This window comes from Myotis yumanensis, unplaced genomic scaffold, assembly GCF_028538775.1.
Source record: "Myotis yumanensis isolate MYYU_CA2020_CCGP unplaced genomic scaffold, mMyoYum1.0.hap1 SCAF_4, whole genome shotgun sequence".
Classification (NCBI taxonomy): domain Eukaryota; kingdom Metazoa; phylum Chordata; class Mammalia; order Chiroptera; family Vespertilionidae; genus Myotis; species Myotis yumanensis.
The window spans coordinates 86995212-87017642 of NW_027223755.1; the positions used below are offsets into that span (position 1 = coordinate 86995212).

General features: G+C 45.3%; 1 protein-coding gene across 1 annotated transcript in view; it reads right to left on the minus strand.

The window, feature by feature from the left end:
- TPST1 (tyrosylprotein sulfotransferase 1) overlaps positions 1-11111 on the minus strand; it is a 90755-nt gene extending 79644 nt beyond the window's left edge. Inside the window, exon 1 of the mRNA XM_070412858.1 lies at positions 10959-11111. The gene's annotated coding sequence lies outside the window, so the exon portion shown is untranslated. The remainder of the gene's footprint in view (positions 1-10958) is intronic.
- Positions 11112-22431: the final 11320 nt, after the last annotated feature.

Consider the following 22431-nt stretch of genomic DNA (forward strand, 5'->3'; position numbering starts at 1 on the left):
TTGTATTGTGTGTTCACCACTCCAAGTCAAGTTTCCTTCCATCACCATTTATCCCCCTTTACCCTCTTCTACCTCCCCTACTCCCCTTTCCCTCTGGCAATCACCATACTGTTACCTGAGACAAACTTTAACTGAATTTTGTTGTTTATTTTTAAGATTTTTCAATTGCAATTGACATTGAATATTACTTTAGTATCAGATGTATAACATAGTGGTTACACATTTATATAACTTACAAAATGATCCCCCAATAAGTCTAGTACCCCCGGACACCATCGTTATTACAATATTGTTGATTACATTCCATGTGCTGTACTTTACATCCCCAAGACCATTTGTAACTGCCAATTTGTACTTCTTAATCCCTTCATCTTTTTCACACATCTCCCCAAGCCCCTCCCACCTGGCAACCATCCGTTTGTACCCTGTATCTATGAGTTTCTCTTTTGTTTGTTCACTTTGGGTTTTTTAGATTCCATATATAAGTGAAATCATATGGTATTTGTTTTTCTGTTTGACTTTTTTCAATACCCACAAAGGTTCATCCTTTTTGTTGCAAATGGTAAGATTTCATTCTTTTATGGCCAAGTAATATTCTATTGGATATGTATCATATCTTCTTTATCCAATCATCTATTGATGAACACTTAGGTTGCTTCCATATCTTGGCTATTGTAAATAATGCTGCAGTGAACATAGGAATGCATATATACTTCTTAATAAGGGTTTTGGATTTCTTCAAATAAATACCAGGAAGTGGAACTGAGTCACAAGGTACTTCTATTTTTAATTTTTTGAGGAACCTCTATAATGTTTTCCATAATAGGTGTATCAATTTACAATCCCACTCACAGTGCAGGAGGGTTCCCTTTTCTCCTCAACCAACACTTGTTGTTTGTTGATGTATTGATAATAGCCATTGTGACAGGTATGAGGTGATACCTCATTGTGGTTCCATTTCTCTGATGATTAGTGACACTGAGAATCTTTTCATATGTCTATTGGCCATCTGTATGTCCTCTTTGGGAAAATGTCTATTTAGGTCCTCTGCCCATTTCTAAAATGGAATGTTTGTCTTTTTTGGTGTTACCTGTATGAGTCCCTTACATATTTTGAATACTAACTCCTTATTGGATGTATCATTGCCAAATATCTTCTCCCATTTATTAGGTTATCTTTTCATTTTGTAGATGGTTTCCTTTGCTATGCAAAAACTTTTTAGTTTGATTTCATATGTATGGGTCTTGATTTTTTATTCATTCAGCCACACCACGTCTTTTAATTGGAGCATTTAATGCATTTACAGTTAAAGTGATTATTGATAAGTATGTAGTTACTGTCACTTTATTATGCATATTTTGTATCTTTTTTTTTCTTCTTCAAGAAATCCCTTTAACATTTCTTGTAATACTGGTTTGGTGGTGGTGAATGTCTTTAGTTTTTTGATTGTCTGGGAAGCTCTTTATCTCTCCTTCAATTCTAAATGATAGCCTTGTTTGGTAGAGTAGTCTTGGTTATAGTTTCCTTGCTTTTTGTAACTTTGAATATTTTCCCCCCAATCAGCTGACAGTCTTATCAGGCTCACTGGTATGCAGCTAACTGCTTTTCTCTTGCTGCTTTTAAGATTCTGTCGTTGTCTTTAACTTTTGGCATTTTAATTATGATGTGTCTTGGTGTGGGCCTCTTTGGATTCATCTTTTTTGGAACTCTTTGGGCTTCCTGTACTAGTATGCCTATTTCCTTTGCCGGGATAGAGAAATGTTTAGTTATTCTTCAAATAGGTTTTTTAATCCCTTGCTCTCTCTCTTCTCCTTCTGGTATTCCTATGATGTGAATGTTGGTATGCTTGAAATTGACACCGAGGACTCTTATACTATCCTCATTTTTTGGATTTCTTCTTTTTGCTGTTCTAATTGAATGTTTTCTGGTACCTCTTCTTCTAAATCACTGATTTTGATCCTCTGCTTCATCTGCTTTACTGTTCATCTCATATAGTCCTCATTTTAGTTATTGTATTCTTCACTTCTATCCTATCTAATAAAGATGGAATATACAAATTGACTGTCACTTCGCAATAAAGATGGCGGCGCCCACAGCCAATAAGGAGGGACTATGCAAATTGATGTGACAAAGATGGCGACAGCTGGGCTGTGACGCTTGCGTCATTGCCATGGTGATGACACAGGCATTCTGCCCCGCCCTAGTTGCTCTGGGCATCTGAGCAGCACGCGAAGGCAGAAGGCAGCTCTGGGCCGGAGCGAAGGTGGAAAGGCAGCTCCAGGCCGGAGTGAAGGCAGTACTGGCAGCCAGGGGAAGGAAGGCCTATTCTTGCATGAATTTTCATGCATCGAGCCTCTAGTTTTTTAATAATCTCTATGTCCTTTTTATGTTATACCTCTTAGTTGAAATTCTCACTGAGTTCATCTATTCTTCCCCTAAGTTCACATTAACCAGTGTTTTGAACTCTGCATCTGGTAGACTGCTTGCCTCCATTTTGTTTAGTTCTTTTTCTAGATTTTTTTTCCCTCCTGTCATTACATGTGGGACATGTTTCTTTGTCTTTCTATTTTGGCTGCCTGGGTTTGTTTCTACATATTAGATAGATCTGATAAGTCTCCCAGCGTTAGGAGGGTGGCTTTATGTACTAGGTGTCCTGAGGAGCCCAGTGGCACAGCTCTCTGGTCACCTGAGCCGGGTGTTCCAGGGATGTCCCTTGTGTGAGTTACGTATGCCTTCCTGTTGTGGTTGAGCCTTGACTGCTATTGGCATCCCAGTGTGTGGAATTGATCCTCAGGCTGACTGGTTATGAGGATTGGCCATTACTGCAATGGATGAGCTCTTTTGTGGAGGGCTGATCCCCCAAAGTGGGATTCACTGCTGCAGGGCTCTGGTGCCTACTGAATCCACCCTTTAGGCATGTTGTTTGTGGAGTTAATTGGGTAGTGCCCTTGTGTAGTCTGAACCTGGCCACCAAGTTTGTTGATTCTGGGGCCTCTTGCAAGAGGCTCTGATGCAGACCCAGATAAGCTGTAGCTTGTGGCTGGCCTGAGGCCACCTGGTAGGAGCTACAAAGTGATTTGCAATTGGTAGCTGTCTGTGCTGGGCTTGGAGGTGCCTGGGAAAGGCTATGCTGCCAAATGTGGCCAGCCGCCACTAGTGCCAGACTGTGAGTCACTTAGCAAGAGGTATAGTGCATGCTGAGTCCAGGTGCTGCTTGGGGTTTGTGAACCTTTGAGAGATAGTAGGCAAGTCCAAGACATAGGCTGAGGCCACCACTTGTAACAGCCACTGAGGGAGATACAGCCTATGCATGAGTTGGGTGGGACAGGTTCTCAGGAAATTAAGAGTGTGAGGAGTTTGATGGACACTCAGATTTGGAGCCCACCTGCACCTGCCTGCTCTGTGAGGGGAGGGTTCCACAAAGTAACAAAATGGCTGAGAGAGCTGCCCCTCCAGCCCTTGTCCTGAAGTCAGACAATGAAGTTCCTCCCTGGTACTTTTTGAGCTGCTGCCCAGTGCTAGAACTCAAAGTGAATGTGTCTATCACCAACTAAGTCCATGTGAGGGCCCTTTAAGAGGAACACCTAGGCCCTAGCTGGTTTGGCTCAGGGGATAGAACGTCAGCCTGTGGACTGAAGGGTCCTGGGTTTGATTCTGGTCAAGGGCACATGCCTGGATTTGGGCTCGATCCCCAGAAGGGGTCGTGCAGGAGGCAGCTGATCAATGATTCTCTCTGAGATCAATAAAAATATTTTTTTTTTTTAAAAAAGAGGAACACCTGGGACTCCAGCAGCCCTCCATCTCAGCCAGATGGAATCCTTGCTGATTTTCACAGCCAGATGCTGTGGGGACTTCTGTTCCCAGCACTGGTGCTCTGAACTGGGGATCCAGGTGTGGAGATTACACCCCAGCTCCTCAGGGGTACCTCCAAAGCCAAGATATCCTTCCCAATTCTTAAATGCCACATGTGGGTATGGGGCCAGCCTATTTCACATCTCCACCCCTCCAACCAGGCTAGACTTAGCTTCTTTATATCCTTAGTTATAAGAGTTCTGTTGAGTTAGTCTTCAGGTGGTTCTCAATAGTGGTTGTCTATAATTTAGTTGTAATTCTGATGTGGTTATGGGAGGAGGCGAGCACCGTGTTTACTTACTCTGCCATCTTGACCAGAAGCTGAGATAATTGTTTAATTAGCTGTCTGCAGTGACAATAACAATTGAGGCAAACAAGACATTGATCAAACACTTAAAAAACTGAGGAATGAGTTGTACATATAGGGCTTAGAAAAGCTCCAATATATTCTTGGGAACCTAGAAAGCATGCACATGCCCAGGAAAGACTTGGGAAGGCTCTCACCTCTAACTGACCTTGATGTTCTGCACAAGCAGGAAGTACAGGCTAAGGCATAGTGTAAACTGCATGATGGGAGTCAAAATACACACACACACACACACACACACACGCACGCGCGTGCAAGGCTGGGAGACTAATAGTTTCAAGACATTTAAGGAAATCTGTCCAATCAGTAGATGACCACTAGGCTAACCAAGCAGAGACTTCAGTGATTATACAGGACAAAGAATACAACAAACTTTGGGGGAGAAGGGTTTAATTTCCAGGGTAGCCACATTATATTATTTAAAGTGTCAATTTTCAGCCCTGGCTGGCATGGCTTGGTGGTTGGGCATTGACTTATGAACCAGGAGATCACAGTTCAATTTCTGATCAGGGTACATGCCCAGGTTGTGGGCTCCATCCCCAGTGTGAGGCGTGCTGGAGGCAGCCGATCAATAATTCTTTCTCATTGTTGATGTTTCTGTCTCTCTCTCCCTCTCCCTTCCTCTCTGAAATCAGTAAAAATATATTTTAAAAATAAAGTGTCAATTTTCAACAACAACAAAAAAAAAACTATGACATACATAAAGAAATAAGAAAGTATTGTCTATACACAGGTGGAAAGGTGAAGTCAATAGAAACTATCCCTGAGGAAGCCCAGATGTTGGACTTACTAGACAAAAACTTTAAATCAAATCAGCTATTGTAAATATGTTCAAAAAAACAAAGAAGACCATATCTAAATAATTAAAGAAAATTATGAGAATTATTTCTCACTAGTAGAGAATGTCAATAGAAATACTTCGTTTTAAAAGAGCCAAAGAGACATTCTAGAGTTGAAAAGTACAATAATTGAAACAAAAAATTCACTACAGGGGCTCGACAGCAGATTTAAGCTAGCAGAAAGATCAGGTCGCTTAATAGATCAATTTTCTAGTCTGAAGAACAGAAAGAAAAAAAATGAAGAAAAATGAACTGAGCCTCATACCTGTGAGATATCATCAAGCATACCAAAATATGCATAAAGCCCCAAAGACAAAAAGATGGGGAAAATCAAATTTATATAAATAAATGGCTGAAAACATCCTAAATTCAATGAAATACATTAAACACCCAAGGAACTAGATGAAACACCAAATAGGATATACTCAAAGAGATGTGCACATAGACACATTATAATCAAACTGACAAAAGCCAAAGACAGGATCTTGAAGGCACCAAAAGAAAAGTGACTCATCTATATATATAGAAGCCTAAGTGACCAGCCGACTGGTATTAATCCAAAGTAAATTGTTTTAAAATATTAATTGTAATCACTAGGAAAATAAAGAAAAGTTGTAAAAGAAATAGTAAGCTAATTAAAGTATACACTGGAAAATCCTATATAATAAAAGCCTAATATGTTAAGTGTCCGGTCATCCAGTCAACCAATCAAAGCACAATATGCTAATGATATGCTAAGGCCACTCAACCACTGACCACCAGTGGGAAGACACTCTGACCGGTAGGTGAGCTGGCTGCTGGGATCCGGTCGATCGGGACTGAGTGAGATGGGCCAGACACTCCCTGGAGCCCTCCCACAGTCCCTCCTGGGTTGGCCAACCTCCCACACTCCTCCCCAGCCCCGACGTGCACTGGTGGGGTCCCTCGGGGGATGTCGGAGAGACAGTTTCAGCCTGATCCTGCAGGCTGAAGGATCCCGGCCTCTACTATTTAATAAAGAAGGCAGTAATGAAGGAATAGAGAAACTAAAAAGACAAGTCATATAGAAAACAAATAGCAAAATGGCAAGACATACAGAAAACAAATAGCAAAATATAAATCTGAATGGACTGATAATTACATTAAGTGTAAATGGATTAAACACTCAAGAGGTAAGAATGACAACGCAAGTATGAATAACCTGTCAGCAGCCAAGAAACAGCTGGTCAGCTAGCAAAACTGTGAGTTCATGATGTTTTACATTATTTACCAAAGTAATTCATTCAACCAATTTTCATCAAGTTTCTAAAATATATCCAGCACTAGGTAAGGCAGTGATAAAAAGATAAATAAGGCAGCGTGATACTGTGATATAATAATTATTATAGAACAAAATATAATATATTAGGCCTTCATCCCTGGTTCCTAGCACAGTGCTCTATAATCCTTGGAATTTCTTATTATACACAATAAGTCGCTTTCAACCATATCTTGGAGGGTGAAAGGTTGCCAAAGGAACCATCCCCTAACTTTCAAGGAGAAAGGGGCTGTAGATTAAGTTAATTACCTATGGTCAACTATTTAATCATTTAGGTCTGTGTGATAAAGCCTCCATAAAAACCCTAACTGAAGAGTTCTGGAGAGGTTCTGGACTGGTGAACACAAGATACTGGGAGGGTGACATGGCCAGAGAAGGCATGGAAACTCCATACCCCTTCCCACATATCTTGCCCTACACATCTCTTCCATTTGCCTGTTGCTAAGTGACAGCCTTTATAATAAACAAGTAATGACAAGTAAAGACCTTTTTTTCCTTCCCTTTTTAAAATATACTTTTATTGATTTCAGAGAGGAAGGAAGAGGGACAGAGATGGAAACATCAATGATGAGAGAGAATCATTGATTGGCTGCCTCCTGCATGCCCCGCACTGGGGATGGAGCCTGCAAACTGGGCATGTGCCCTTGACCGGAATTGAACCTGGGACCCTTCAGTCTGCAGGCTGGCGCTCTATCCACTGAGCCAAACCAGCTAGGGCTAAAGACCTTTTTTTATTTCTGTGAGCCATTCTAGCAAATTACCAACCTGAGGAGGAAGTTGCAGAAAGCCCCAATTTACAGCCAGTTGGTATAAATTAAAGTACAGGTCACAACCTGAAACTTGCTACTGGCATCTGAAGCGAGGTGACTGAGTTCCTCCTGGTCTATGCAGTCTGCAACTAACTCCAGATAGTTAGTGTCATAATTGAGTTAAATTATAGGACACCTAGTTGGTGTCTAGAGAGTTGGAGAAATGTTTAATGTAAGGGGAAAACCCACATATTTAGTATCAGAAGTGTTGTGTGTAATGTAGAAGAAACAGTAGTTCATTTTTAGGCATGGTCCCAGACCTCAAGAAATTCCTAGTCTTGAGAAAAAATGGACCCATGAGAAATAAGTTAGAGAAAATGTGACCATAGGTACATGTACTTTAATATGGTACATGTACAAAGTACCACGAAAATAAGCAAGTAATCCTGCCAGTAAAAATGACATTCACCCTGAATTTTAAAGGATGAGTTAAATATTGTAATTCCTTGGGGTTCTATCACTCCCTCTTTGAGCTCTCAGCCCAGTTCTCAGCATGAGCTGCATATTATCTACCATCACATGGGAAGCGTTTTTTTAAATGACAAGGTCTGGCCCCACACCAGACCAAGTGAATCAGAATCTCTAGAGATACTTTGATCCCCTCATCCTTACACTTTAAGAGCTCCCAAGGTGGCTTTAAATTAGTGCCGGGGTTGAAAATGGCTGACACTGACTCTATTTAGAAGAAACATAGCACAGGCCTCAACCAATCTCCTGGCAATGAGGAGGGAAAGAAAAGGATTACAGGTGGAGCAATAGGATCTACAACAGACTTAATGTCTGGAAAGAAGAGGGTTCTAAGCTCCTTAGGATAAAGACCTTAAAATAGGAGTGTCTGTGTATGTGTCTGAGGTGACGAGGAGTAGAGGGAAGGGAAAGGAAAAGATAACCAAGTTTAAAGTACCAAGTATCCAGTATATTTTTATCCAACAGACACTCCTATTTTAAGGTCTTTAAAAAGAAACACACGAAGTTCAAGAAAAATGGGGACTGGATATACATCTTTGAAAACCATAAATATACTTGTGCTATTTGAAGCCATAAGAAAAAGTGTAACACACAAGGAAATTAGAGAGAACAGAGAAAAGAACTAAAAATGAAATTCTAAAGAACACCACGTTAACCTGAGAAAAAAAGAGGGAAGCATCAAGGAAAGGTTTTTGTTTTAGTTTTGGATGTGGGCTGAGAGAAAAAGGAGAATAAAGTGGGAGGTCAGAGATGTTATTCTTAGGAGGACTTCCTCTGATAAAAGAAAAGATCAGGAATCAGATAGGTACAGGCACACAGAAAAAAATGAGACCCTTGCCCTAACCAGTTTGGCTCAGTGGATAGAGTGTCAACCTGCGGACTGAAGGGTCCCAGGTTCGATTCTGGTCAAGGGCATGTACCTTGGTTGCGGGCACATCCCCAGTAGGGAGTGTGCAGGAGGCAACTGATCAATGTTTCTCTCTCATCGATGTTTCTAACTCTCTATCCCTCTCCCTTCCTCTCTGTAAAAAAAAATCAATAAAATATATATATATATATATTTTAAAATGAGATCCTTAAGAGTTCAGGGCTCATGCCCACCAATTTATTCTGTGAGGTTGGAGGCAAAATAAGCAATGAAAGGAACTCAAGAGTAGGACAAATGGTTAGAGGAGAATGGTAAAAATCTATAGACAGCCATTTAGGCTTTTAGTACATAAGAGGAACCTAAAGGGCAAGTCAAAGCATACCTAGGCAGTGAGAGTAAACTTGGAATCCAGTTTAGAACAGCACCAGCAGCTCGCTTACATGATTGTCTCCAGCCTGCTCTGGAGATCCCCGGAGTAGGAAAAAAGCCAAGTGTTTGATTCATCCAAACTTGGAGACCATCACAGCAAATGTGGCAAGAATGGCTTGAGGCCAGTAACATTGCTCTTACAATTTTAAAAAGTCAAATTTATATTACTCTTTGAAAAATGGACTGCAGCTCTTTCCTCTGATAGCCAGAAAGTGTGTTCGGGGCCAGTGCCGAAGGGGGGGGGCAGTTGAGGGGGGGGGGGCAGCTGAGTAGGGGGGCACAGTTGAGTGTTGGAGGGGGGGAGTGGGCATGTTAATTACTTTTACTTTTAGAGAACTTGTCAGAACCGTCACTCCTAAGCATTTTTTTAAAAACTGACTTTAGAGCCAAAACCGGTTTAGCTCAGTGGACAGAGCGTCGGCCTGCGGACTGAAGGGTCCCAGGTTCGATTCCGGTCAAGGGCATGTACCTTGGTTGCGGGCACATCCCCAGTGGGAGATGTGCAGGAGGCAGCTGATGGATGTTTCTCTCTCATCGATGTTTCTAACTCTCTATCTCTCTCCCTTCCTCTCTGTAAAAAATCAATAAAATATATTTAAAAAAAAAAAAAAAAAAAAAAAAAAAAAAAACTGACTTTAGAGAGAGAGGGAGAAAGGGAGGGAGAGAGAGAGAGAAACAGGGATGTGCCATCGGTTGCCTCCCATATGTGCTCTCACCACCGGGACAGAACAGACAACATGGGCATATGCCCTGACCAGGAATCAAATCCCTCACAGGACTAGCTCCAATCAACGGAGCCACACTGGCCAGCGCACTCCTAAGCAGTTCTGATCCCTTCAGCAATGGACTCCAAGAAATCTAAACCTGATTCCTCCAAATTCTTCAAGAATGAAAATTCACCGCAGGACTGGACTAGCAGAGAGATAAACACACTAAACACTTCTTACACACAATGCTAATTTCAGCTCCGAGGTAGGGGCTCTTTCCTCCTAAAAATAGATGGGGACGGGGAGGAGGGGAATTATATTGCAAAGCTCACTAAGAATTGCTGACACCACCAATTAATGCAAAATAGTCTAAAACAATAAATATAAACTATAAAACGATCGATAACATAAAGATCACACTTGGAGTTCACGAATGCATCCTGCCATCACCCACACCACGCTTCAGGTAGTGGGTTATCTCTATGGATACTGGACCTCTTGCTACCACCATCTGGAGAGCAAGCACAAAGGCCTGGAAAGGGTCTAAAAGACTAACGCGTGAGCGTCCACCATGCGCCAGACCTACTGTGTGCCAGGCTCCGGGCAAGGCACTTTACATGCTATGGTTGCAGCACGCTTAAAGACGAATCGAGATGTCAAAACTACAGACCTGACGTACCGGAGAGTATGAAAGCGACTGGAGGTTTAAAGTGTAAAGGAAGAAGTGCTGGCTAGGGTGGTTGGTGGAAAGTGAGGGGAGAAGAGGGGGGCGTGGAAAGGAAGGCATCGGGGAGCAAATGGCAAGACCCAGGACACCTGGGGGGCGGGGGGTGTGAAATGTAGGCAGTACGCGGTCTGAGGACAGGACAGGGGGAGCCTGCAGGAGCGAAGCCCGGGTGGAGGTAAGGGCACAAGTCCGATGCCGGCGGGATGGCGGGGAGAGAAGGGGTCTCATCCCTCGAAGGCGCACGAAGCAACGCGGGGAAGCGGGGGCCGGGAAGCGGTGTCAGCCCGGCGAAGAGGAAGGGGAGAAGCGGGAGGCCCACCCCGGCGGGGGCCAGCGGGCGACCCAGAAGCCGAGACCCGGAAACCCTGCCCCTGGGGGAAGGGGAGTGCATGCAGGGGCGGCCCGGTCACGGCGTGGGGGGCCGCGCTGGGAGGGGGGGGCGGGACTGGACAACTGCCCCGGGGCAAACCGGGAGAGGGACGGGCAGAGGCGACGTGGGGCAGAGGGATGCCCGGCCGGAGTCGGCCGGGATTGCGCGCCAGGTGGGCGGCGGCGGGCGGGTAGCGGGCCGCGGCGAGCGCGGCGTCCCCCTTACCTGGGATGAGTGAGGAGCCGCCGCGCCGCCTCCCCAGCATCCTGGGCTCAGCCGCGTCTCCCGCCGCCCTAGGCGGGGGCCATTCCGCCCGCCCGGAGCCCGCCCTCACGGCCAGGCGCCAGCAGCGGCCAGCCCGGCCCGGCCCCTCGGAGCAACGCGACGCGACCCGCGCTCGCGGCCGCCTCAACAGCGACTCCCGCAGTCGCTGCCTGGGTGCCGGCCGCCGAGCCCCGGGGCGGGCGCGGGATCACACGCCCGCGGGGATTGGCTGCCTGGGCGATGTGTCCGTCTCTCTGATTCGTGGGCTTCCCAGGCTCCCCACCGAGGAGGCGGGGCTGCGAGTTGCGCCGAGTCCCGCAGGCGCTGAGGGGCGGGGTGGGTCTGACGTGGTGGTCGGGCGGGTGCCCCTGCGTCTCTGCGAGTGCGCGCTCCTCGCGGGGACTCCCGGGGCGCCACCTGCTCGGGCTGATTGTTGCTGGAGCAACGGTGTGCGTGGCCTGGCTGCAGGGGAGCGGGGCGGAGGTGGTTGTCCGCGAGCAGCTCCGGCCCTTTACGTGGGTGGCCCTTCGTCCGTGAAACCCCGGGACGGAGCTAGGAAACCATCTTTTTCGGGAAGCCCCCCTCTCTGTCCACTGCTTCACATACCGACCATGTACCCGCTACTAGCAGAGGAGCTTTCATCTCATAGGACGTAACTCACACATGCAAACAGATTCCAACTACATTCCGTGCCACACAAACGTGTACATGAGGAAGCAAATTCTGCCCCTGTTACAGGGGAGAGGAACTGATCCCTGGAAGGAAGAACTGAAAGCCAGGAAAGGAGAAAAGGGCAGAGAGGGAAGGGGGAGGTAGGGGAAAGGGCTGAAATTTCACAACGGAAAATTAACTGTTCACGTTTATGATTCCTTCTGTGAAAATGAATAAAGGAGCCTTGGCCATAGCTCAGTTGGTTAGAGCATTGTCACCACCATATGCCAAGGTTGTGGGCTTCATCCCCATTCAGGGCACATACAAGAATCAACCAATAAATGCATAAATAAGTGGACATCATCAAATGTCTCTCTCTCTCTCTCTCTCTCTCTCTCATTTAAAATGAAGTAGGGAGACCCTGAAGAAGGAGTGCTCAGGCACTAACCACTCACTGCACCTTGCAGACTCCCAGAGGAAGAAGCTAATGGTTCTCACAAGGAAGAAGCATACTTTATTACTCCAACCAGCGGGAGGAAGATTTTCCCCTTGCCCAGCAACAGCCCAGCCAATGAACAGCCATCACCACCCTGAACTCTGGCTCTCTTCTCATGGACTTTCCTTCACAACATTCTCTCCTAACTTCCTTTTCTTTGTAAGGGTCTTCTCCTTCGTTCTCTTGCCTGTGGTTTGCCATAGCTTGCATGTCCTGAATTGCAGTTCCTCTACTATTTCTGAATAAACCCACTTTGCTGGTAAAATAACATTTTTATTTTTAAGGTTGAGACTTCCTACAGTCATATCCATACCAGGTTCTGTCAAAGCAATTATTTCAACTCTATGAACATAGATTGGAGAAAGCATGCACTTAGGACAGCTGTGTTCCAACTTGCTGCCTACCATCCTGGAAGTTCTGTTATCTATGGAATGAGGTCTATAAAATATGTACCTTAGAGAGTTACTATAAAGATCCAATGAGGTCCATACAAAGACTTGTGCAGAAATGTTCATAGCAGCATTCTTCATAATAACCAATAAAATGGAAACAAACCAGATGTCCATCAACTGATTAATGGATAAACAAAATGACTTATACCCATACAATGAAATATTATTTAGCCATGAAAAGGAATAAAGTTTTGATACAAGCTACCATGTGGATGAATCTTGAAAATATTATGCTAAGTGAAATAAGCTAGTCACAAAAGACCACGTATTATATGAGTCCATTCATGTGAAATGTCCAAAATAGGCAAATCCATACAGACAGAACGTAGATTAGTGGATGCCTTAGGCTGAGGGGATTGGAGAGAAATGGGAAGTGACTGCTAATGGGTATGGGGTTTCTGTGGGGTGATTGATGAAAATATTCTAAAACTGATTGGGGTGATGACTACACAATTGTATTAATATACTAAAGCCACTGAATTGTGTACGTTAAGTAGGTGAGTTATATGGTGTGTGAATTATATCTCAATAAAGCTGAAATTTAAGAAAAAATCAGATGAGATAACAAACCGCTGAAAGCCCCTGCCTTGAGTGCCTCTCTAAGAACAAGGGTTCAAGATATCAAACTTTGTCTTTTTCTCTTTCAATTGGAAAATCTTATAAGCAATTTGATCTGAGGAAATTTAAAGAAATACCACCATGATATTTTTCTTTGGAACACCTAGATCAAATGAAGATGATTTGATACATGCTGTTTTGGGAATACAAGCTCATCAAAAGAATATGAGCAAGGTCAGAGGCAGAGAGCAAGGGAAAGAAAGGGAAGGAAGGAGGTAGCATTCTCTAAGGTAATTGTGGAGAGACCCAAAGTCATTCAACCAGCTTTAAACATCAAGGGCTATGCCCCATTCCACCTCCTGTATTCCAGACCCTTCAAGAAAAGAGCTCACCATGGCCTGAGTAAGCTGAAGCCACTGCCAGCACCACTGGCCATTAATCCCTTCAACACAGCCCCTGCCAGGCTCTCTCCACAAACCAGAAATGCAGCTCTGAGGTGACCGCCGCACTGCTCAGAAAAGTCCTCACCACCTACAGGACCGCAGAAAAGAACTGAGTAGCCATAGCCAGGTTTGGGGGTGCAGGGGAGCGCTAGCACTTGTATCTCACATATTAAACTCTGAGAACAAATTCCAGGCAAGGGCAAGAACAGGACACATCCCTTCAGTGACATCTGGCAGAGAGGTTGGCTCCCTGTCTGGCACATGGCAGGTTGTCTCCCGGAGCAAGACAGCTTCCGGTGGCCCCAGGGCCACACTGTCTGTGGCGAGCAGCCAGAAGCTCCATCTTCAGATGCCCAGGGGCACTTGGAAACAAGCTTTCTCTGCTTTCTGAATCTACCCCCAACTCATGTAGGATAGGTACTGAGGGGAGCAGAGCTTTGCCACTACAAAACATGCCTTTTGGGGGGATATGGATTATTTTAAGCTGGCTATTTTTAAGAAGCAAAGACTCAGGAAGGACCTTTGACCTTCCCGCTAACTGCCTAAAAGAATTTAGATAACTCCAGAAAAAGAGCTGTCATCATTGATAACTATAGTTTAATATGAACTGGTGTGTAATGGACAGGGAGGGAGCTTTGCTCAAAGTCCTCGCTGTGTGCCTTTGTGTAAAGATGGCCCAGCAAACATTTGTTTACCAAACATTTGAATTGCCTTTTTCCCCTTTGAAGTCCTAAACCAACCCCTTCCCCCACCCCCACCCCCACCCCCCCCGCCCTCACCCGCCATCACCACCATCAGCTAACTCAAGATGGCAAATTAGCCTCAACTGCCCAGTTTGTCCTCAGGCCCTATGTTCTTATGGAAGCCCTCGTATGTATATACATAATTAAATTTGATTATTTTCTCTTGTTAATCTGTCTCATGTCTCCCTCACAGAACTAATAAGAAAAAAAGACTCCAGCCCTTGACAGTGTGGCTCAGGTGGTTGGGTGTTGTCCTGTGCACTTGATGCCGGGATTGCAGGCTCCATCCCAGTAGGGGGTGTGCAGGAGGCAGCCAATTGGTGTTTTGCTTTCACATCATTGTTTCTCTCTCTCCCCCCTTTCCCTCGCTCTCTAAAAATCAATTTTAAAAGCTTTTTAAAATAGACGCCAAAATATACTCTTACGTGAAAAGAACAAAGTTAAAAACAGCCTATATAATATGCCCATTGTGTTTTTGTGATTTTCATAGACCATCTCCAGAAGGGTGCACAGTGAGCTAGCAACAGGGCTTGTGTCTGGGAGGAAAATGGAGGGACTTGGGCACAAGACTGGGGAAGAGACTTGTTTTTCACTCTATAGCATGAAATTTTGTGCTAGGTGCTTGGATTACCTATTCAAAATGAATACATTTGTAACTTTTTAAGAAAAGAACTCTCTCCAGGTTAACTCACTGTTTTAGCACATATGGACGTATGATTCACATGACATTTCTATGTTTCTGTGTAATTTAATGAGCCTCATGTTGAATACACATATTCTGAACATGCTGCATCTATTTTTCCTCCCAGGCTTACCTCTTCCAGGTGATAGAGCTCAGATTCGGAAAACCTCCCATGAGGGCACAGACACTTTACCTCCTGACCAATAGGCCATCCATTCTAAGGGCTCAGAGCTTGTTTCTCCCAAACAGCCCGGGCAGCCCAGGAAGGCCAAGGAAAGAGAGGAAGTGGACACATGCTGACACCCTAGTGAGAGTCCAGAAGCCACTGCCCTCTCCCCAGCCTTTGCATAGCTTCTGCCTCAGGGATTCATCCCCCAGGACAAAGGCCCAGCCAAGGGTAAGCAGGGACCCCTCCCGGCAGTAACCTCACCTCCTGGAGGGAAAGTTTGTGCAACACACCTGGGAATTTTCAGGCTTTGAGGAGAACTAAAGAGGCAGCACAGCCCTCCACACTTGCAATTTGAGGGGTTGTTGGCTGCGCTTTGGGTTTTGGAAGGACAGAAGTGTAGCACATCTCACTTTGCTTTGCTTCATGGCATTTCCATTCCCAGATTTGGCCTGGAGAGAGGCTGGTGCGGAGATGGGAGGTGGATGGGACAGGGGTGACCTCAGAAAAAGAAAATTGGGGAAGAGAACCATGCCAGGTTCTACTTTTTTATTCTCTACTAGAGGCCCGGTGCACAAAAATTTGTGCACTGGCACGGGAGGGGGGGTGGGGGGTGAGCCTCAGCCCCACTTGTGCCCTCTCACAGTCTGGGACCCCTCGGGAGATAACCACCTGCTGGCTTAGGCCCGCTCCCCAGGTGGGAGATGGCAGGCCCGATTCCTTGGTGCCTGCTCTGCCTCCCCGGGTCTCGCACACAGCAGGCCCGATCCTGGGGTTGGGGCACCGCCCCGGGTCGGGTCACACACAAGACACCCGGACAGTGGCCGGGCGGGCCGGCGGATCGCTACTGCCCTGCCCGGCTATCCCGGGTCGGGTCCCACATGGACGCCCGCCACCCCGGGTCGCAGATAGCAGGCCTGGATGATGGCAGGGCAGGCGGGATGGCGCTGTCCCGCCCTGCCTGCAGTATGCAAATTAGCCAATGGGAGGGGTAGTGAAGGTACGGTCAATTACCATGTTTGTCTATTATTAGATAGGATTCCAGACCCAAGGAGGGTCTGGAAATGGTTAGAAGGAAGGGGTTTGAACACAGAAAAAGGAGAGGACAGGCTACCTTTGAAATGCAAGTGCAGGAGCAGAGATCTCTCAGAGAGCACAGACATGGCTGTGGGAGGAAGTGGAAAAGTGGGGACAAAGGAGGTTCTTAGGGAAGGGCGGAAATGATGAGGATAATCCTGGCCGGTTCGGCTCAGTGGATGGAAAGTTGGCCTGGGGACTGAAGGGTCCCGGGTTCGATTCTGGCCAAGGGCACATGCCTGGGTTGTGGGCTCGATCCCCTGTAGGGGGTGTGCGGGAGGCAGCCAATCAATGATTCTCATCATTGATGTTTCTATCTCTCTATCCCTCTCTCTTCCTCTTTGAAATCAATAAAAATATATTTAAAAAAAAAAAAGAAATGATGAGGACAGAAGGTAGTTTGGCTGCCCCAGACCCCACCCTGTTCCCTGCATAGGGCGTGGCACTAAATGAATGAATGGATGGGAGAATGAATGGATAGATGGTTAGCAAAAGCTGTGGTTATCAATGAAGGCCACCAGAGCAAAGCAGAGGGGGACACAGGAAAGAGAAGAGGGAGCTCAGGGTCCTACCTGGAAGGGAGGGAGACAGACTCCAGGTAAGGGCTGCAGGGCCAAAGATCCTTGATAGGGAATTGAGGGTAAACTTTCGCTTGACTTAAAAAGACCCCAAAGCCCTGGCTTACTTGGGACAAGTTAAACACTTACCTACAGACAGCATCAAAGAGCCAACGAGCTGCAGGAGACACCTCACAATTCTCTTGAAGCTTGTGGGACAGAGGGAGTTGAGACAAAAATAAAATGGGGATACAATTCAAAGAAAAGGGAGAAAAAGGGAGCATGCCTCCTCACTTTCCCCACCCCTAGATCCAGGAAAACTGGCTAGGTCAGGCCCCTCAGCCACATCAGCATTTTTAAACGAGAATCCAGCCGAGCCTATGAGCAGGCATTTTCCAAATGGCTACGGAATTCCTGCACCTTCCAAAAATACCTCTTCATGCAACTTCTGCCAGGGAGAGAGGGCCACATGCCCAGGCTGGAACCAACCAATTGGCTTCCTGAGCCCAGGAGCTGCGCTCACATGCTCTGCAGACCCCAGCTACAGGAAATGCCCACTGCTCGGTGGGTAAACACAGCCAGGCAGCTACTGGTGCTGAGTGGAAGACTGGCAGCAAAGCATCCTCTAGTTCCACCTCTGACGAAAGAGATCCTATGACTGCAGGGAGTGGTTTCCAAGCCTCGCTGTGCGTATCAACCACCTGTGCAGCTCTGCAAAGCACCAGGCCTCTGGTCAGTTTTATGAAGCAGAAGCTCTGTGGGGACAGGGAGGTGGCATGAAAGGGACTCCAGAGAGGCCAGTTGGTGATATTCTGTGTCCTGACCTGGGAGTTACCTGGTTTGTTCACTTTGTGAGAATTCATCACGCTATTTACCCATGTGCACTTTTCTGTGTTTGTTATACTTTACGTAAAAAAAAAAAAAAAAAAAAAAAAAATATATATATATATATATATATATATATATCCCGGATGAATTCTGCCCCCCTGCTGTGCTTTAGAACCACTGAGTCAGAGGTCCCAGATGAGAGCCTTGGGTTGTTACACAAGTGATGCTGGGTGCTTTGAGTATGGGCTGGACTTGCCACCGGTGTTTGCCTCCCTTCCCGGGCAAGTGGCTGACCTACAAGGGGAAAAGCTCCAGGGAGGGAAGGATGGAGAAGGGAGGTACTCCAGGGAGCCCTTCTCTGCCCGCAGATGCTGACTAGTGACCAGTGTAAACCAAAAACAGCCGCCACGCCTGTGACTTGTCCTGTACCCCATGCACGGTGTGGACGGAGCTTATTCAGACCCCGTGTTACCTGATTCAAAAAGGCGATTTCCTCCTGTGGCTTGGCTTCCCTCCCCGGTTAAAGAGACCACAGAGGCTACCAGATTCTAGCCACCCTTCCGGGTCCCTTTCCTAGGGCAAGCAGCTTCTATGCTACTCCCAGCAGGATCTGTGTGACTCCAGCACATGAGATTTCCCAACATCCTGAACTAGGCACTCGCTGTTCTAGGCACTAAGGATGCATCAGTGAACAAGTCAGTCCCTGCTGCAATGATGGGTTTACTAGTATATCTTCATGTAGAGCCTGACATCCAAGTACATCTGAAGGAGATTAGAATTCCCCGCCTCAAAATATGCCTTTGTGGTATATAGGGATTCTTTTGAGCTGAAGGCAATTAAGAAACAGAAAACACAGGAGTTCTTTGTCCTTTTTTTCTGCCTGAAGCAAGGCATAGATTTCTCTTTTGTAAAAGACGTGTTTCCGTTTGAAAATTGGTGACAGAAATACCAGGCACTTAGATATGCCGATGGCACCATCTGCCTGGCAGAAAGTAGCCATGATTTGAAACAGCTTCTGATGAAAGTGAAAGAAGAAAGTGTCATACGGGACTGCATTTGAACACCAAGAAGACAAAACTCATGACTACAGGAGAAATACACAACTCTAACATAGACAGTGAAGGCTCTGACATTGTTGGAGATTTTGCTTACCTTGGCTCAGTCCATTCAAATGGAGACTGCAGCCAAGAAATCCAGAGAAGGCTGAGGTTTGGAAGAATTAGCAAAGATGTGTCCTTAGATGCCAAGGCTGAGACCATCCACACCCTCATATTCCCAGTTTACTATGAACAGATGCAAAAGTTTGACAGTGAGGAGAACTGATAAGAAAATATAAAAGATTCATTTGAAATATGGTGTTGGAAGGGAGCTCTATGGATACCCTGGACCAGCAGAAAGACGAGTCCTAGAGCAAATTAAGCCTGAAACGCCACTGCAGACAAAAATGACAAAACTGTTGTTATTTTACTTGAGGCCTATCATAAGAAGGCAGGGTTCTTTGGAAAAGACAATAATGCTGGGGGGAAATAGGAGGTAGCAGGAAAAGAGGAAGACCAAATATGAGAAGGGTAGACTCCATCGAACAGTGGTTCTCAACCTGTGGGTCGCGACCCCTTTGGAGGTCGAACGACCCTTTCACAGGGGTCGCCTAAGACCATCGAAAAACACATATATAATTACATGTTGTTTTTGTGATTAATCACTATGCTTTAATTATGTTCAATTTGTAACAATGAAATTGGGGGTCACCACAACATGAGGAACTGTATTAAAGGGTCGCGGCATTAGGAAGGTTGAGAACCACTGCTATAGAGGAAGCTCTAGTACTTAACGCTCTAGGGCCAAAGTACTCCTATTTTAAGACTTAGGCTAGAATCTTCCCTGACAAAAATCAATCTTTACCTTAATTGAGCCTGTTTATTGTCTTTTTGGAACGTCAGAGTACTGTAATTCCTTTTTTCCAGAGCCCTCAGAGCATAATCTCCCACCAGAACGAGACCATGAACCCCTTATTGTTATCTTGTTCTTCCAAATACCATCTCTATGTGCTGTGTATGTTAATTGTTAACTATTCTATACCCACCAATATAAAAGAAGTGTCTATCCATTTTACTTTTTATCTAATCTGAGAGATTTCCCCAGTTTTGCTTTCTCCCACCTCCCTAATCTATCACCAATGGATTTTATGTAACTGGCTTACGTCTTGCCCTTTGATTCTGATGTATAAAACAAGTGGCAAAAATGCCATTTTTCCAGAGCATTTTCTGAATCTGTTGAGATTTTGCTTCCTGGCAATTGTCATCAATTTGACTAAAATAAACTCAAAAATTCTCTGCGGGTTTGGATGTTTCTTATACCTACAAAACCTTACCAAATAACCTTTATCTTCCATTAGTTGCCCACATATATTTAATTTACCAACTTTACCACTCCTAGAAGCCCAAAACCTTCCCCTCCCTTTCTTCTATTAAGTCAGGAATATAAATTTTTAACTCTAACCTTAAGTAGGAGCCAGCTACTTCCTTTATTGGCTCCTTCCTGTGTGCCTGGGCAGTAAACCTTTGTCTGCGAATCTGTTGTTTGTTTCTCAGGCCCCGGACACTGAGTCTGAGGGTAGAAGACAGGTGTTGCCTTCCCTACCTGTACTTAACAAAAGCGCTCAAGGCAATAAGACTTGCTCACACTCTGAGTGCCCAGGTTTCCACTTCTGTTCCTCTACCAGTGGTCGGCAAACTCATTAGTCAACAGAGCCAAATATCAACAGTACAACGATTGAAATTTCTTTTGAGAGCCAAATTTTTTAAACTTAAACTATATAGGTAGGTACAGTGTTATTAACTTAATTAGGGTACTCCTAAGGCTTAGGAAGAGCCACACTCAAGGGGCCAAAGAGCCGCATGTGGCTCGCGAGCCGCAGTTTGCCGACCACGGCTCTAGGCTTTCCACCTACCAACTTTCACATCACACTGCAAATGCCAGGTTCACTCAGAAGGGTCTCATCTCTGTGACGCTTATGGCCTGTGCTGTGCCCCAGTTCACACCTTTCTTGAGGCACTTCTCCCACTATGCTTTGTGTTCTTGTTCTTAGTGTATTCATCTGTTTCTCCTCCCTCACCCGCAGCAGACAGAGAGCAGAGAAAGCAGCTGCAGAGAGCAGGGAAGTCCGTCTGAATGTCACGCTGGGAGTTGAGCTATTGCTGAGTTGTGGGTGGCAGAAACCCCACGCCCTTTCAGTGCCACCAGGCCCCTGCACACCCTCCTTGCTTAGGTGGGGAAGGGCATTTTACTCCCTGCACATTCCTTGCAGCACCCAACACTAATCTGGGCCCATAAGAGGCTTTTGAATGTTTGTTCAGATGGATTAATTTGAATGATGGGGAAAAAAATCATTAATTCATTTTGTTCTACATCTCTGTAATCCACAGAAAGCAAAAAACCCTATGGGTTTTTTAATTTTTAATTTTGAAATATTTTAAACATAGAAAAAAATTGGTGAGAATAGTACAATTAACTTCAATATATGTACCTGTCACCAAGTGTCCAACCATTGATTCAACAATTGTTAACATTTGCTTAATCTTCTGATAGACAGAATTATCATTATTGTTATTGAACCATTTGAGAATAAATTACAGACCCTGCATCTTTTGTCCCTTTACCCCTAAATATTTCATTGGTTTCTCCTAAAAACAAAGATACTATATATAAATAGATATTTCAGAGAGAGAAAAGGAGAGGGAAAGAAAAATAGAAACATCAATGAGGGAGAAACATCTATTGGCTGCCTCCTGCACGCCCCCTACTGGGGATGGAGTCCACAACTCAGGGCATGTGCCCTGACCAGGAATCGAACTGGTTCATGGGACCATGCTTAACCAACTGAGCCACACCAGCAGGCTACAAGTACACTCTTTTATATGATGATACAATGAAGGCAATTTAACATTGATATGATACTATTATCTAATACTAGAGGCCCAGTGCAGAAAATTCATGCACAAGTAGGGTCCCTGGGCCTTGCCAGCAATCAGGAACAATCAGGGCCTTCCAGCTGCCTCCCTTCCCCAGCTGCCAGCTGTGGGCCAGGACCTCCCTTCATTCTTCACCGCCCCCTGGTGGTCAGCGCACATCATAGCGAGTAATTGAACTCCAGGTCTCCTGGTCGAACTCCTGAGGGGACAATTTGCATGTTAGGCTCTTATATTTACAGATACAGTCCATACTCAAATATCCCCAATTGTCTCAATTGTTCTTTATACTATTTTTTCCTTTAAAACTATATTTTTCATTTAGTTATATTATATCATATCACTTTAGTCTCCTTTAATCTGGAATACTTCCTCAGTCTTTCTTTGTCTTTCATTCTTGAGGCACACTTATTTGTAAAATGGCCTTCAACTTGAGTTTGCTATCTCAGGTTATGCATTTGGGAGGCAGTCATGTCCCCAAAGTGATGTTTGCCTTTCTCAGTACCTCACAGCAGGGGGCACACAGGTCAATTCCACCCATCAGCAAGAGATGATAATTTTGATCATCTAGTTAGAGTGGTGTCTACCAGCTTTCTCCACGGTGAAGTTACCATTTTTCCCTTTGTAACTTTTAAGTAATCTGCTAAAATTACTTAGTCTTTTCAGCAGATCACTTGTAAGACTGTGGAAATATCCTGTTCCCTGTCTGATGATGATTCCTGCCTGGTCCTGCTGTGCTTGCCAGTCATGCGAGGGAAGTGGAGCTGACCTGCATCTAGGGGCTGAGGCACTGGAGATCACAGAGCCAGGTTG